Below are 13,356 nucleotides of genomic sequence, written 5' to 3'. Positions count from 1 at the left end.
CTTCTACAGGTGTGTGGTAGAGAGCGTCCTGACCTACAGGTGTGTGGTGGAGAGCGTCCTGTCCTTCTACAGGTGTGTGGTGGAGAGCGTCCTGTCCTTCTACAGGTGTGAGGTGGAGAGCGTCCTGTCCTTCTACAGGTGTGTGGTGGAGAGTGTCCTGTCCTTCCACAGGTGTGTGGTGGAGAGTGTCCTGTCCTTCCACAGGTGTGTGGTGGAGAGTGTCCTGTCCTTCCACAGGTGTGTGGTGGAGAGCGTCCTGTCCTTCTACAGGTGTGTGGTGGAGAGTGTCCTGTCCTTCCACAGGTGTGTGGTGGAGAGCGTCCTGTCCTTCTACAGGTGTGTGGTGGAGAGCGTCCTGTTCTTTTTACACGTGTGTGGTGGAGAGCGTCCTGTCCTTCTACAGGTGTGTGGTGGAAAGCGTCCTGTCCTTCTACAGGTGTGTGGTAGAGAGCGTCCTGTCCTTCTACAGGTGTGTGGTGGAGAGCGTCCTGTTCTTTTTACAGGTGTGTGGTGGAGAGCGTCCTGTCCTTCTACAGGTGTGTGGTGGAGAGCGTCCTGTCCTTCTAAAGGTGTGAGGTGGAGAGCGTCCTGTCCTTCTACAGGTGTGTGATGGAGAGCGTCCTGTCCTTCTACAGGTGTGTGGTGGTCACTTGGGTTGGGGTTAGGATTAGTTTCAGGTCAGGGATGGGTGGAGGCCATGCTATGGCTGGGGTGGGGGGTTTGGTTTGGTGGAGGTTAGGGTTAAGAAGAGGTCAGGTGACGTGTCAGTCAACGCAGATTTGAGCAGATCTTTGACACCCCCTACTACAGGGGTCAGAGGGGGTGGGGCAGGTAAGGTTTAGGATTTAGGGTTAGAGGTCGGGTTAGGATTAGGATTAGAGTTGGTTAGTCAGGGAGAAGCTGCAGTCAGAAAGTCCTGAAGGATCCTCACGGACACGATGGCGACCGCCACCCCCCTCCTGGAAGGCTCCAACTGAACAGAGACAGAGGGGACAGCAGATTTAAAGGACATTTCATGCTATTCTATAGTCTACATGCAGAAATATGATAATTAATTACCTTTGGCTCACTAAAGAACGATTTAAAAAAAGATCATTGTTATTTTTGCAGCTCCATTTTTACAACCGTATGACAACGTGCTCGTTTTAACACTAGAACGCCCAGGATTTTTCCCTCCCCCTGCAGCGTCCAGAGCACAGCCAAATGGCTGGGTGGCTCGAAATGACTTATTCAACAGCCTTCAATTAGCCACCTTTCATTTGTAAATGCAACACCAACTACCTGATCATCTGGATGAAGACATGTCCTAGCTAACCACATTCTTTACTCAGATCAGGGTGGGGGAGGTTTATCTGCTTCAAAAGAGCCTCCAAGCTCTGACAAACTTTGACTCCCAGTTTGTCAACTGAAAAACCAAGATGCCTTATTTTTACTACCCTGAGCAGACATTGAAAATTATCCTGGAGCAAGTCAACCCATTTGACTCTGAGGGAGAAGAGATATTCCTTTAGCTGGACTCAGACTGATATTTCTTTTGATAAGATTTCATGAACATCTTGTTCTCATTTGCTGATTCTAGCAGTTGTCTATCCCTTTATTTTCTGTGCCTGCTCATCCTGGTCAGGATCACAGGGGTCTGCTGGAGCACATCCCAGCTAGTCACAAGCAACTGGGGAGGGGTACTCCCTGGATGGGTCACCAGTCCATTGCAGGGCCACATAGATAAATAACCAGGCACACTCACATACACACCTAAGAGAAATTTAGTCATTTAATTTAACCACATGTTTCTAGGCCTGGGGAGGCAAAGTGGAGGAGAGCGTCCTGTTCTTTTTACACGTGTGTGGTGGAGAGCGTCCTGTCCTTCTACAGGTGTGTGGTGGAGAGCGTCCTGTTCTTTTTACACGTGTGTGGTGGAGAGCGTCCTGTCCTTCTACAGGTGTGTGGTAGAGAGCGTCCTGACCTACAGGTGTGTGGTGGAGAGCGTCCTGTCCTTCTACAGGTGTGTGGTGGAGAGCGTCCTGTCCTTCTACAGGTGTGAGGTGGAGAGCGTCCTGTCCTTCTACAGGTGTGTGGTGGAGAGTGTCCTGTCCTTCCACAGGTGTGTGGTGGAGAGTGTCCTGTCCTTCCACAGGTGTGTGGTGGAGAGTGTCCTGTCCTTCCACAGGTGTGTGGTGGAGAGCGTCCTGTCCTTCTACAGGTGTGTGGTGGAGAGTGTCCTGTCCTTCCACAGGTGTGTGGTGGAGAGCGTCCTGTCCTTCTACAGGTGTGTGGTGGAGAGCGTCCTGTTCTTTTTACACGTGTGTGGTGGAGAGCGTCCTGTCCTTCTACAGGTGTGTGGTGGAAAGCGTCCTGTCCTTCTACAGGTGTGTGGTAGAGAGCGTCCTGTCCTTCTACAGGTGTGTGGTGGAGAGCGTCCTGTTCTTTTTACAGGTGTGTGGTGGAGAGCGTCCTGTCCTTCTACAGGTGTGTGGTGGAGTGCGTCCTGTCCTTCTACAGGTGTGTGGTGGAGAGCGTCCTGACCTACAGGTGTGTGGTGGAGAGCGTCCTGTTCTTTTTACACGTGTGTGGTGGAGAGCGTCCTGTCCTTCTACAGGTGTGTGGTACAGAACGTCTTGTCCTTCTACAGGTGTGTGGTGGAGAGCGTCCTGTCCTTCTACAGGTGTGTGGTGGAGAGCGTCCTGTCCTTCTACAGGTGTGTGGTGGAGAGCGTCCTGTCCTTCTACAGGTGTGTGGTGGAGAGCGTCCTGTCCTTCCACAGGTGTGTGGTGGAGAGTGTCCTGTCCTTCCACAGGTGTGTGGTGGAGAGCGTCCTGTCCTTCCACAGGTGTGTGTTGGAGAGTGTCCTGTCCTTTTACAGGTCTGTGGTGGAGAGCGTCCTGACCTTCTACAGGTCTGTGGTGGAGAGCGTCCTGTCCTTCTACAGGTGTGCGGTGGAGAGCGTCCTGACCTTCTACAGGTGTGTGGTGGAGAGCGTCCTGTCCTTCTACAGGTGTGAGGTGGACAGCGTCCTGTCCTTCTACAGGTGTATGGTGGAGAGCGTCCTGTCCTTTTACAGGTCTGTGGTGGAGAGTGTCCTATGATTCTACAGGTGTGTGGTGGAGAGCGTCCTGTCCTTCTACAGGTGTGAGGTATAGAGCGTCCTGTCCTTCTACAGGTGTGTGGTGGAGAGCGTCCTGTCCTTCTACAGGTGTGTGGTGGAGAGCGTCCTGTCCTTCTACAGGTGTGTGGTGGAGAGCGTCCTGTCCTTCTACAGGTGTGTGGTGGAGAGCGTCCTGTCCTTCTACAGGTGTGTGGTGGAGAGCGTCCTGTCCTTCTACAGGTGTGTGATGGAGAATGTCCTGTCCTTCCACAGGTGTGTGGTGGAGAGCGTCCTGTCCTTCTACAGGTGTGTGGTGGAGAGCGTCGTGTTCTTTTTACACGTGTGTGGTGGAGAGCGTCCTGTCCTTCTACAGGTGTGTAGTAGAGAGCGTCGTGTTCTTTTTACACGTGTGTGGTGGAGAGCGTCCTGTCCTTCTACAGGTGTGTGGTGGAGAGCGTCCTGTCCTTCTACAGGTGTGTGGTGGAGAGCGTCCTGTCCTTCTACAGGTGTGTAGTAGAGAGCGTCCTGTTCTTTTTACACGTGTGTGGTGGAGAGCGTCCTGTCCTTCTACAAATGTGTGGTGGAGTGCGTCCTGTCCTTCTACAGGTGTGTAGTAGAGAGCGTCCTGTCCTTCTACAGGTGTGTAGTAGAGAGCGTCCTGTTCTTTTTACACGTGTGTGGTGGAGAGCGTCCTGTCCTTCTACAAGTGTGTGGTGGAGTGCGTCCTGTCCTTCTACAGGTGTGTAGTAGAGAGCGTCCTGTTCTTTTTACACGTGTGTGGTGGAGAGCGTCCTGTCTTTCTACAGGTGTGTGGTGGAGATCGTCCTGTCCTTCTACAGGTGTGTGGTGGAGAGCGTCCTGTCCTTCTACAGGTGTGAGGTGGAGAGCGTCCTGTCCTTCTACAGGTGTGTGGTGGAGAGTGTCCTGTCCTTCCACAGGTGTGTGGTGGAGAGTGTCCTGTCCTTCCACAGGTGTGTGGTGGAGAGTGTCCTGTCCTTCCACAGGTGTGTGGTGGAGAGTGTCCTGTCCTTCCACAGGTGTGTGGTGGAGAGCATCCTGTCCTTCTACAGGTGTGTGGTGGAGAGCGTCCTGTCCTTCTACAGGTGTGTGGTGGAGAGCGTCCTGTCCTTCTACAGGTGTGTGGTGGAGAGCGTCCTGTCCTTCTACAGGTGTGTGGTGGAGAGCGTCCTGTCCTTCTACAGGTGTGTGGTGGAGAGCGTCCTGTCCTTCTACAGGTGTGTGGTGGAGAGCGTCCTGTCCTTCCACAGGTGTGTGGTGGAGAGCGTCCTGTCCTTCCACAGGTGTGTGTTGGAGAGTGTCCTGTCCTTTTACAGGTCTGTGGTGGAGAGCGTCCTGACCTTCTACAGGTGTGTGGTGGAGAGCGTCCTGTCCTTCTACAGGTGTGTGGAGGAGAGCGTCCTGTTCTTTTTACACGTGTGTGGTGGAGAGCGTCCTGTCCTTCTACAGGTGTGTGGTGGAGAGCGTCCTGTTCTTTTTACACGTGTGTGGTGGAGAGCGTCCTGTCCTTCTACAGGTGTGTGGTAGAGAGCGTCCTGACCTACAGGTGTGTGGTGGAGAGCGTCCTGTCCTTCTACAGGTGTGTGGTGGAGAGCGTCCTGTCCTTCTACAGGTGTGAGGTGGAGAGCGTCCTGTCCTTCTACAGGTGTGTGGTGGAGAGTGTCCTGTCCTTCCACAGGTGTGTGGTGGAGAGTGTCCTGTCCTTCCACAGGTGTGTGGTGGAGAGTGTCCTGTCCTTCCACAGGTGTGTGGTGGAGAGCGTCCTGTCCTTCTACAGGTGTGTGGTGGAGAGTGTCCTGTCCTTCCACAGGTGTGTGGTGGAGAGCGTCCTGTCCTTCTACAGGTGTGTGGTGGAGAGCGTCCTGTTCTTTTTACACGTGTGTGGTGGAGAGCGTCCTGTCCTTCTACAGGTGTGTGGTGGAAAGCGTCCTGTCCTTCTACAGGTGTGTGGTAGAGAGCGTCCTGTCCTTCTACAGGTGTGTGGTGGAGAGCGTCCTGTTCTTTTTACAGGTGTGTGGTGGAGAGCGTCCTGTCCTTCTACAGGTGTGTGGTGGAGAGCGTCCTGTCCTTCTAAAGGTGTGAGGTGGAGAGCGTCCTGTCCTTCTACAGGTGTGTGATGGAGAGCGTCCTGTCCTTCTACAGGTGTGTGGTGGTCACTTGGGTTGGGGTTAGGATTAGTTTCAGGTCAGGGATGGGTGGAGGCCATGCTATGGCTGGGGTGGGGGGTTTGGTTTGGTGGAGGTTAGGGTTAAGAAGAGGTCAGGTGACGTGTCAGTCAACGCAGATTTGAGCAGATCTTTGACACCCCCTACTACAGGGGTCAGAGGGGGTGGGGCAGGTAAGGTTTAGGATTTAGGGTTAGAGGTCGGGTTAGGATTAGGATTAGAGTTGGTTAGTCAGGGAGAAGCTGCAGTCAGAAAGTCCTGAAGGATCCTCACGGACACGATGGCGACCGCCACCCCCCTCCTGGAAGGTTCCAACTGAACAGAGACAGAGGGGACAGCAGATTTAAAGGACATTTCATGCTATTCTATAGTCTACATGCAGAAATATGATAATTAATTACCTTTGGCTCACTAAAGAACGATTTAAAAAAAGATCATTGTTATTTTTGCAGCTCCATTTTTACAACCGTATGACAACGTGCTCGTTTTAACACTAGAACGCCCAGGATTTTTCCCTCCCCCTGCAGCGTCCAGAGCACAGCCAAATGGCTGGGTGGCTCGAAATGACTTATTCAACAGCCTTCAATTAGCCACCTTTCATTTGTAAATGCAACACCAACTACCTGATCATCTGGATGAAGACATGTCCTAGCTAACCACATTCTTTACTCAGATCAGGGTGGGGGAGGTTTATCTGCTTCAAAAGAGCCTCCAAGCTCTGACAAACTTTGACTCCCAGTTTGTCAACTGAAAAACCAAGATGCCTTATTTTTACTACCCTGAGCAGACATTGAAAATTATCCTGGAGCAAGTCAACCCATTTGACTCTGAGGGAGAAGAGATATTCCTTTAGCTGGACTCAGACTGATATTTCTTTTGATAAGATTTCATGAACATCTTGTTCTCATTTGCTGATTCTAGCAGTTGTCTATCCCTTTATTTTCTGTGCCTGCTCATCCTGGTCAGGATCACAGGGGTCTGCTGGAGCACATCCCAGCTAGTCACAAGCAACTGGGGAGGGGTACTCCCTGGATGGGTCACCAGTCCATTGCAGGGCCACATAGATAAATAACCAGGCACACTCACATACACACCTAAGAGAAATTTAGTCATTTAATTTAACCACATGTTTCTAGGCCTGGGGAGGCAAAGTGGAGGAGAGCGTCCTGTTCTTTTTACACGTGTGTGGTGGAGAGCGTCCTGTCCTTCTACAGGTGTGTGGTGGAGAGCGTCCTGTTCTTTTTACACGTGTGTGGTGGAGAGCGTCCTGTCCTTCTACAGGTGTGTGGTAGAGAGCGTCCTGACCTACAGGTGTGTGGTGGAGAGCGTCCTGTCCTTCTACAGGTGTGTGGTGGAGAGCGTCCTGTCCTTCTACAGGTGTGAGGTGGAGAGCGTCCTGTCCTTCTACAGGTGTGTGGTGGAGAGTGTCCTGTCCTTCCACAGGTGTGTGGTGGAGAGTGTCCTGTCCTTCCACAGGTGTGTGGTGGAGAGTGTCCTGTCCTTCCACAGGTGTGTGTTGGAGAGCGTCCTGTCCTTCTACAGGTGTGTGGTGGAGAGTGTCCTGTCCTTCCACAGGTGTGTGGTGGAGAGCGTCCTGTCCTTCTACAGGTGTGTGGTGGAGAGCGTCCTGTTCTTTTTACACGTGTGTGGTGGAGAGCGTCCTGTCCTTCTACAGGTGTGTGGTGGAAAGCGTCCTGTCCTTCTACAGGTGTGTGGTAGAGAGCGTCCTGTCCTTCTACAGGTGTGTGGTGGAGAGCGTCCTGTTCTTTTTACAGGTGTGTGGTGGAGAGCGTCCTGTCCTTCTACAGGTGTGTGGTGGAGTGCGTCCTGTCCTTCTACAGGTGTGTGGTGGAGAGCGTCCTGACCTACAGGTGTGTGGTGGAGAGCGTCCTGTTCTTTTTACACGTGTGTGGTGGAGAGCGTCCTGTCCTTCTACAGGTGTGTGGTACAGAACGTCTTGTCCTTCTACAGGTGTGTGGTGGAGAGCGTCCTGTCCTTCTACAGGTGTGTGGTGGAGAGCGTCCTGTCCTTCTACAGGTGTGTGGTGGAGAGCGTCCTGTCCTTCTACAGGTGTGTGGTGGAGAGCGTCCTGTCCTTCCACAGGTGTGTGGTGGAGAGTGTCCTGTCCTTCCACAGGTGTGTGGTGGAGAGCGTCCTGTCCTTCCACAGGTGTGTGTTGGAGAGTGTCCTGTCCTTTTACAGGTCTGTGGTGGAGAGCGTCCTGACCTTCTACAGGTCTGTGGTGGAGAGCGTCCTGTCCTTCTACAGGTGTGCGGTGGAGAGCGTCCTGACCTTCTACAGGTGTGTGGTGGAGAGCGTCCTGTCCTTCTACAGGTGTGAGGTGGACAGCGTCCTGTCCTTCTACAGGTGTATGGTGGAGAGCGTCCTGTCCTTTTACAGGTCTGTGGTGGAGAGTGTCCTATGATTCTACAGGTGTGTGGTGGAGAGCGTCCTGTCCTTCTACAGGTGTGAGGTATAGAGCGTCCTGTCCTTCTACAGGTGTGTGGTGGAGAGCGTCCTGTCCTTCTACAGGTGTGTGGTGGAGAGCGTCCTGTCCTTCTACAGGTGTGTGGTGGAGAGCGTCCTGTCCTTCTACAGGTGTGTGGTGGAGAGCGTCCTGTCCTTCTACAGGTGTGTGGTGGAGAGCGTCCTGTCCTTCTACAGGTGTGTGATGGAGAATGTCCTGTCCTTCCACAGGTGTGTGGTGGAGAGCGTCCTGTCCTTCTACAGGTGTGTGGTGGAGAGCGTCGTGTTCTTTTTACACGTGTGTGGTGGAGAGCGTCCTGTCCTTCTACAGGTGTGTAGTAGAGAGCGTCGTGTTCTTTTTACACGTGTGTGGTGGAGAGCGTCCTGTCCTTCTACAGGTGTGTGGTGGAGAGCGTCCTGTCCTTCTACAGGTGTGTGGTGGAGAGCGTCCTGTCCTTCTACAGGTGTGTAGTAGAGAGCGTCCTGTTCTTTTTACACGTGTGTGGTGGAGAGCGTCCTGTCCTTCTACAAATGTGTGGTGGAGTGCGTCCTGTCCTTCTACAGGTGTGTAGTAGAGAGCGTCCTGTCCTTCTACAGGTGTGTAGTAGAGAGCGTCCTGTTCTTTTTACACGTGTGTGGTGGAGAGCGTCCTGTCCTTCTACAAGTGTGTGGTGGAGTGCGTCCTGTCCTTCTACAGGTGTGTAGTAGAGAGCGTCCTGTTCTTTTTACACGTGTGTGGTGGAGAGCGTCCTGTCTTTCTACAGGTGTGTGGTGGAGATCGTCCTGTCCTTCTACAGGTGTGTGGTGGAGAGCGTCCTGTCCTTCTACAGGTGTGAGGTGGAGAGCGTCCTGTCCTTCTACAGGTGTGTGGTGGAGAGTGTCCTGTCCTTCCACAGGTGTGTGGTGGAGAGTGTCCTGTCCTTCCACAGGTGTGTGGTGGAGAGTGTCCTGTCCTTCCACAGGTGTGTGGTGGAGAGTGTCCTGTCCTTCCACAGGTGTGTGGTGGAGAGCATCCTGTCCTTCTACAGGTGTGTGGTGGAGAGTGTCCTGTCCTTCCACAGGTGTGTGGTGGAGAGCGTCCTGTCCTTCTACAGGTGTGTGGTGGACAGCGTCCTGTTCTTTTTACACGTGTGTGGTGGAGAGCGTCCTGTCCTTCTACAGGTGTGTGGTAGAGAGCGTCCTGTCCTTCTACAGGTGTGTGGTGGAGAGCGTCCTGACCTACAGGTGTGTGGTGGAGAGCGTCCCGTCCTTCTACAGGTGTGAGGTGGAGAGCGTCCTGTCCTTCTACAGGTGTGTGGTGGAGAGCGTCCTGACCTACAGGTGTGTGGTGGAGAGCGTCCTGTCCTTCTACAGGTGTGTGGTGGAGAGCGTCCTGTCCTTCTACAGGTGTGAGGTGGAGAGCGTCCTGTCCTTCTACAGGTGTGTGGTGGAGAGCGTCCTGTCCTTCTAGAGGTGTGTGGTGGAGAGCGTCCTGTCCTTCCACAGGTGTTTGGTGGAGAGTGTCCTGTCCTTCCACAGGTGTGTGGTGGAGAGTGTCCTGTCCTTCCACAGGTGTGTGGTGGAGAGTGTCCTGTCCTTCCACAAGTGTGTGGTGGAGAGCGTCCTGTCCTTCTACAGGTGTGTGGTGGAGAGTGTCCTGTCCTTCCACAGGTGTGTGGTGGAGAGCGTCCTGTCCTTCTACAGGTGTGTGGTGGAGAGCGTCCTGTTCTTTTTACACGTGTGTGGTGGAGAGCGTCCTGTCCTTCTACAGGTGCGTGGTGGAGAGCGTCCTGTCCTTCTACAGGTGTGTGGTAGAGAGCGTCCTGTTCTTTTTACAGGTGTGTGGTGGAGAGCGTCCTGTCCTTCTACAGGTGTGTGGTGGAGAGCGTCCTGTCCTTCTACAGGTGTGTGGTGGAGTGCGTCCTGTCCTTCTACAGGTGTGTGGTGGAGAGCGTCCTGTCCTTCTACAGGTGTGTGGTGGAGAGCGTCCTGACCTACAGGTGTGTGGTGGAGAGCGTCCTGTCCTTCTACAGGTGTGAGGTGAAGAGCGTCCTGTCCTTCTACAGGTGTGTGGTGGAGAGCGTCCTGACCTACAGGTGTGTGGTGGAGAGCGTCCTGTCCTTCTACAGGTGTGTGGTGGAGAGCGTCCTGTTCTTCTACAGGTGTGAGGTGGAGAGCGTCCTGTCCTTTTACAGGTGTGTGGTGGAGAGCGTCCTGACCTACAGGTGTGTGGTGGAGAGCGTCCTGTCCTTCTACAGGTGTGAGGTGGAGAGCGTCCTGTCCTTTTACAGGTGTGTGGTGGAGAGCGTCCTGACCTACAGGTGTGTGGTGGAGAGCGTCCTGTCCTTCTAAAGGTGTGTGGTGGAGAGCGTCCTGTCCTTCTACAGGTGTGTGTTGGAGAGCGTCCTGTCCTTCTACAGGTGTGTGGTGGAGAGCGTCCTATCCTTCTACAGGTGTGAAGTGGAGAGCGTCCTGTCCTTCTACAGGTGTGTGGTGGAGAGTGTCCTGTCCTTCCACAGGTGTGTGGTGGAGAGCGTCCTGTCCTTCTACAGGTGTGTAGTAGAGAGCGTCCTGTCCTTCTACAGGTGTGTAGTAGAGAGCGTCCTGTCCTTCTACAGGTGTGTAGTAGAGAGCGTCCTGTTCTTTTTACACGTGTGTGGTGGAGAGCGTCCTGTCCTTCTACAGGTGTGTGGTGGAGAGCGTCCTGTCCTTCTACAGGTGTGTGGTGGAGAGCGTCCTGTCCTTCTACAGGTGTGTAGTAGAGAGCGTCCTGTCCTTCTACAGGTGTGTAGTAGAGAGCGTCTTGTTCTTTTTACACGTGTGTGGTGGAGAGCGTCCTGTCCTTCTACAGGTGTGTGGTGGAGAGCGTCCTGTCCTTCTACAGGTGTGTGGTGGAGAGCGTCCTGTCCTTCTACAGGTGTGTGGTGGAGAGCGTCCTGTCCTTCTACAGGTGTGTGGTGGAGAGCGTCCTGTCCTTCTAAAGGTGTGAGGTGGAGAGCGTCCTGTCCTTCCACAGGTGTGTTGGTGGAGAGCGTCCTGTCCTTCTACAGGTGTGTGGTGGAGAGCGTCCTGTTCTTTTTACACGTGTGTGGTGGAGAGCGTCCTGTCCTTCCACAGGTGTGTGGTGGAGAGCGTCCTGTCCTTCTACAGGTGTGTGGTGGAGAGCGTCCTGTCCTTCTACAGGTGTGTGGTGGAGAGCGTCCTGACCTACAGGTGTGTGGTGGAGAGCGTCCTGTCCTTCTACAGGTGTGTGGTGGAGAGCGTCCTGTCCTTCTACAGGTGTGTGGTGGAGAGCGTCCTGTCCTTCTACAGGTGTGTGGTGGAGAGCGTCCTGTCCTTCTAAAGGTGTGAGGTGGAGAGCGTCCTGTCCTTCTACAGGTGTGTGATGGAGAGCGTCCTGTCCTTCTACAGGTGTGTGGTGGTCACTTGGGTTGGGGTTAGGATTAGTTTCAGGTCAGGGATGGGTGGAGGCCATGCTATGGCTGGGGTGGGGGGTTTGGTTTGGTGGAGGTTAGGGTTAAGAAGAGGTCAGGTGACGTGTCAGTCAACGCAGATTTGAGCAGATCTTTGACACCCCCTACTACAGGGGTCAGAGGGGGTGGGGCAGGTAAGGTTTAGGATTTAGGGTTAGAGGTCGGGTTAGGATTAGGATTAGAGTTGGTTAGTCAGGGAGAAGCTGCAGTCAGAAAGTCCTGAAGGATCCTCACGGACACGATGGCGACCGCCACCCCCCTCCTGGAAGGTTCCAACTGAACAGAGACAGAGGGGACAGCAGATTTAAAGGACATTTCATGCTATTCTATAGTCTACATGCAGAAATATGATAATTAATTACCTTTGGCTCACTAAAGAACGATTTAAAAAAAGATCATTGTTATTTTTGCAGCTCCATTTTTACAACCGTATGACAACGTGCTCGTTTTAACACTAGAACGCCCAGGATTTTTCCCTCCCCCTGCAGCGTCCAGAGCACAGCCAAATGGCTGGGTGGCTCGAAATGACTTATTCAACAGCCTTCAATTAGCCACCTTTCATTTGTAAATGCAACACCAACTACCTGATCATCTGGATGAAGACATGTCCTAGCTAACCACATTCTTTACTCAGATCAGGGTGGGGGAGGTTTATCTGCTTCAAAAGAGCCTCCAAGCTCTGACAAACTTTGACTCCCAGTTTGTCAACTGAAAAACCAAGATGCCTTATTTTTACTACCCTGAGCAGACATTGAAAATTATCCTGGAGCAAGTCAACCCATTTGACTCTGAGGGAGAAGAGATATTCCTTTAGCTGGACTCAGACTGATATTTCTTTTGATAAGATTTCATGAACATCTTGTTCTCATTTGCTGATTCTAGCAGTTGTCTATCCCTTTATTTTCTGTGCCTGCTCATCCTGGTCAGGATCACAGGGGTCTGCTGGAGCACATCCCAGCTAGTCACAAGCAACTGGGGAGGGGTACTCCCTGGATGGGTCACCAGTCCATTGCAGGGCCACATAGATAAATAACCAGGCACACTCACATACACACCTAAGAGAAATTTAGTCATTTAATTTAACCACATGTTTCTAGGCCTGGGGAGGCAAAGTGGAGGAGAGCGTCCTGTTCTTTTTACACGTGTGTGGTGGAGAGCGTCCTGTCCTTCTACAGGTGTGTGGTGGAGAGCGTCCTGTTCTTTTTACACGTGTGTGGTGGAGAGCGTCCTGTCCTTCTACAGGTGTGTGGTAGAGAGCGTCCTGACCTACAGGTGTGTGGTGGAGAGCGTCCTGTCCTTCTACAGGTGTGTGGTGGAGAGCGTCCTGTCCTTCTACAGGTGTGAGGTGGAGAGCGTCCTGTCCTTCTACAGGTGTGTGGTGGAGAGTGTCCTGTCCTTCCACAGGTGTGTGGTGGAGAGTGTCCTGTCCTTCCACAGGTGTGTGGTGGAGAGTGTCCTGTCCTTCCACAGGTGTGTGTTGGAGAGCGTCCTGTCCTTCTACAGGTGTGTGGTGGAGAGTGTCCTGTCCTTCCACAGGTGTGTGGTGGAGAGCGTCCTGTCCTTCTACAGGTGTGTGGTGGAGAGCGTCCTGTTCTTTTTACACGTGTGTGGTGGAGAGCGTCCTGTCCTTCTACAGGTGTGTGGTGGAAAGCGTCCTGTCCTTCTACAGGTGTGTGGTAGAGAGCGTCCTGTCCTTCTACAGGTGTGTGGTGGAGAGCGTCCTGTTCTTTTTACAGGTGTGTGGTGGAGAGCGTCCTGTCCTTCTACAGGTGTGTGGTGGAGTGCGTCCTGTCCTTCTACAGGTGTGTGGTGGAGAGCGTCCTGACCTACAGGTGTGTGGTGGAGAGCGTCCTGTTCTTTTTACACGTGTGTGGTGGAGAGCGTCCTGTCCTTCTACAGGTGTGTGGTACAGAACGTCTTGTCCTTCTACAGGTGTGTGGTGGAGAGCGTCCTGTCCTTCTACAGGTGTGTGGTGGAGAGCGTCCTGTCCTTCTACAGGTGTGTGGTGGAGAGCGTCCTGTCCTTCTACAGGTGTGTGGTGGAGAGCGTCCTGTCCTTCCACAGGTGTGTGGTGGAGAGTGTCCTGTCCTTCCACAGGTGTGTGGTGGAGAGCGTCCTGTCCTTCCACAGGTGTGTGTTGGAGAGTGTCCTGTCCTTTTACAGGTCTGTGGTG

The sequence above is a fragment of the Oryzias latipes genome, chromosome 19 (assembly GCF_053564925.1).
Source record: "Oryzias latipes strain Hd-rR chromosome 19, Olatipes_Hd-rR_3.1".
NCBI classification, from domain to species: domain Eukaryota; kingdom Metazoa; phylum Chordata; class Actinopteri; order Beloniformes; family Adrianichthyidae; genus Oryzias; species Oryzias latipes.
The sequence above is the reverse complement of the archived record's forward strand: the minus strand, read 5'-3'. Positions refer to the sequence as shown.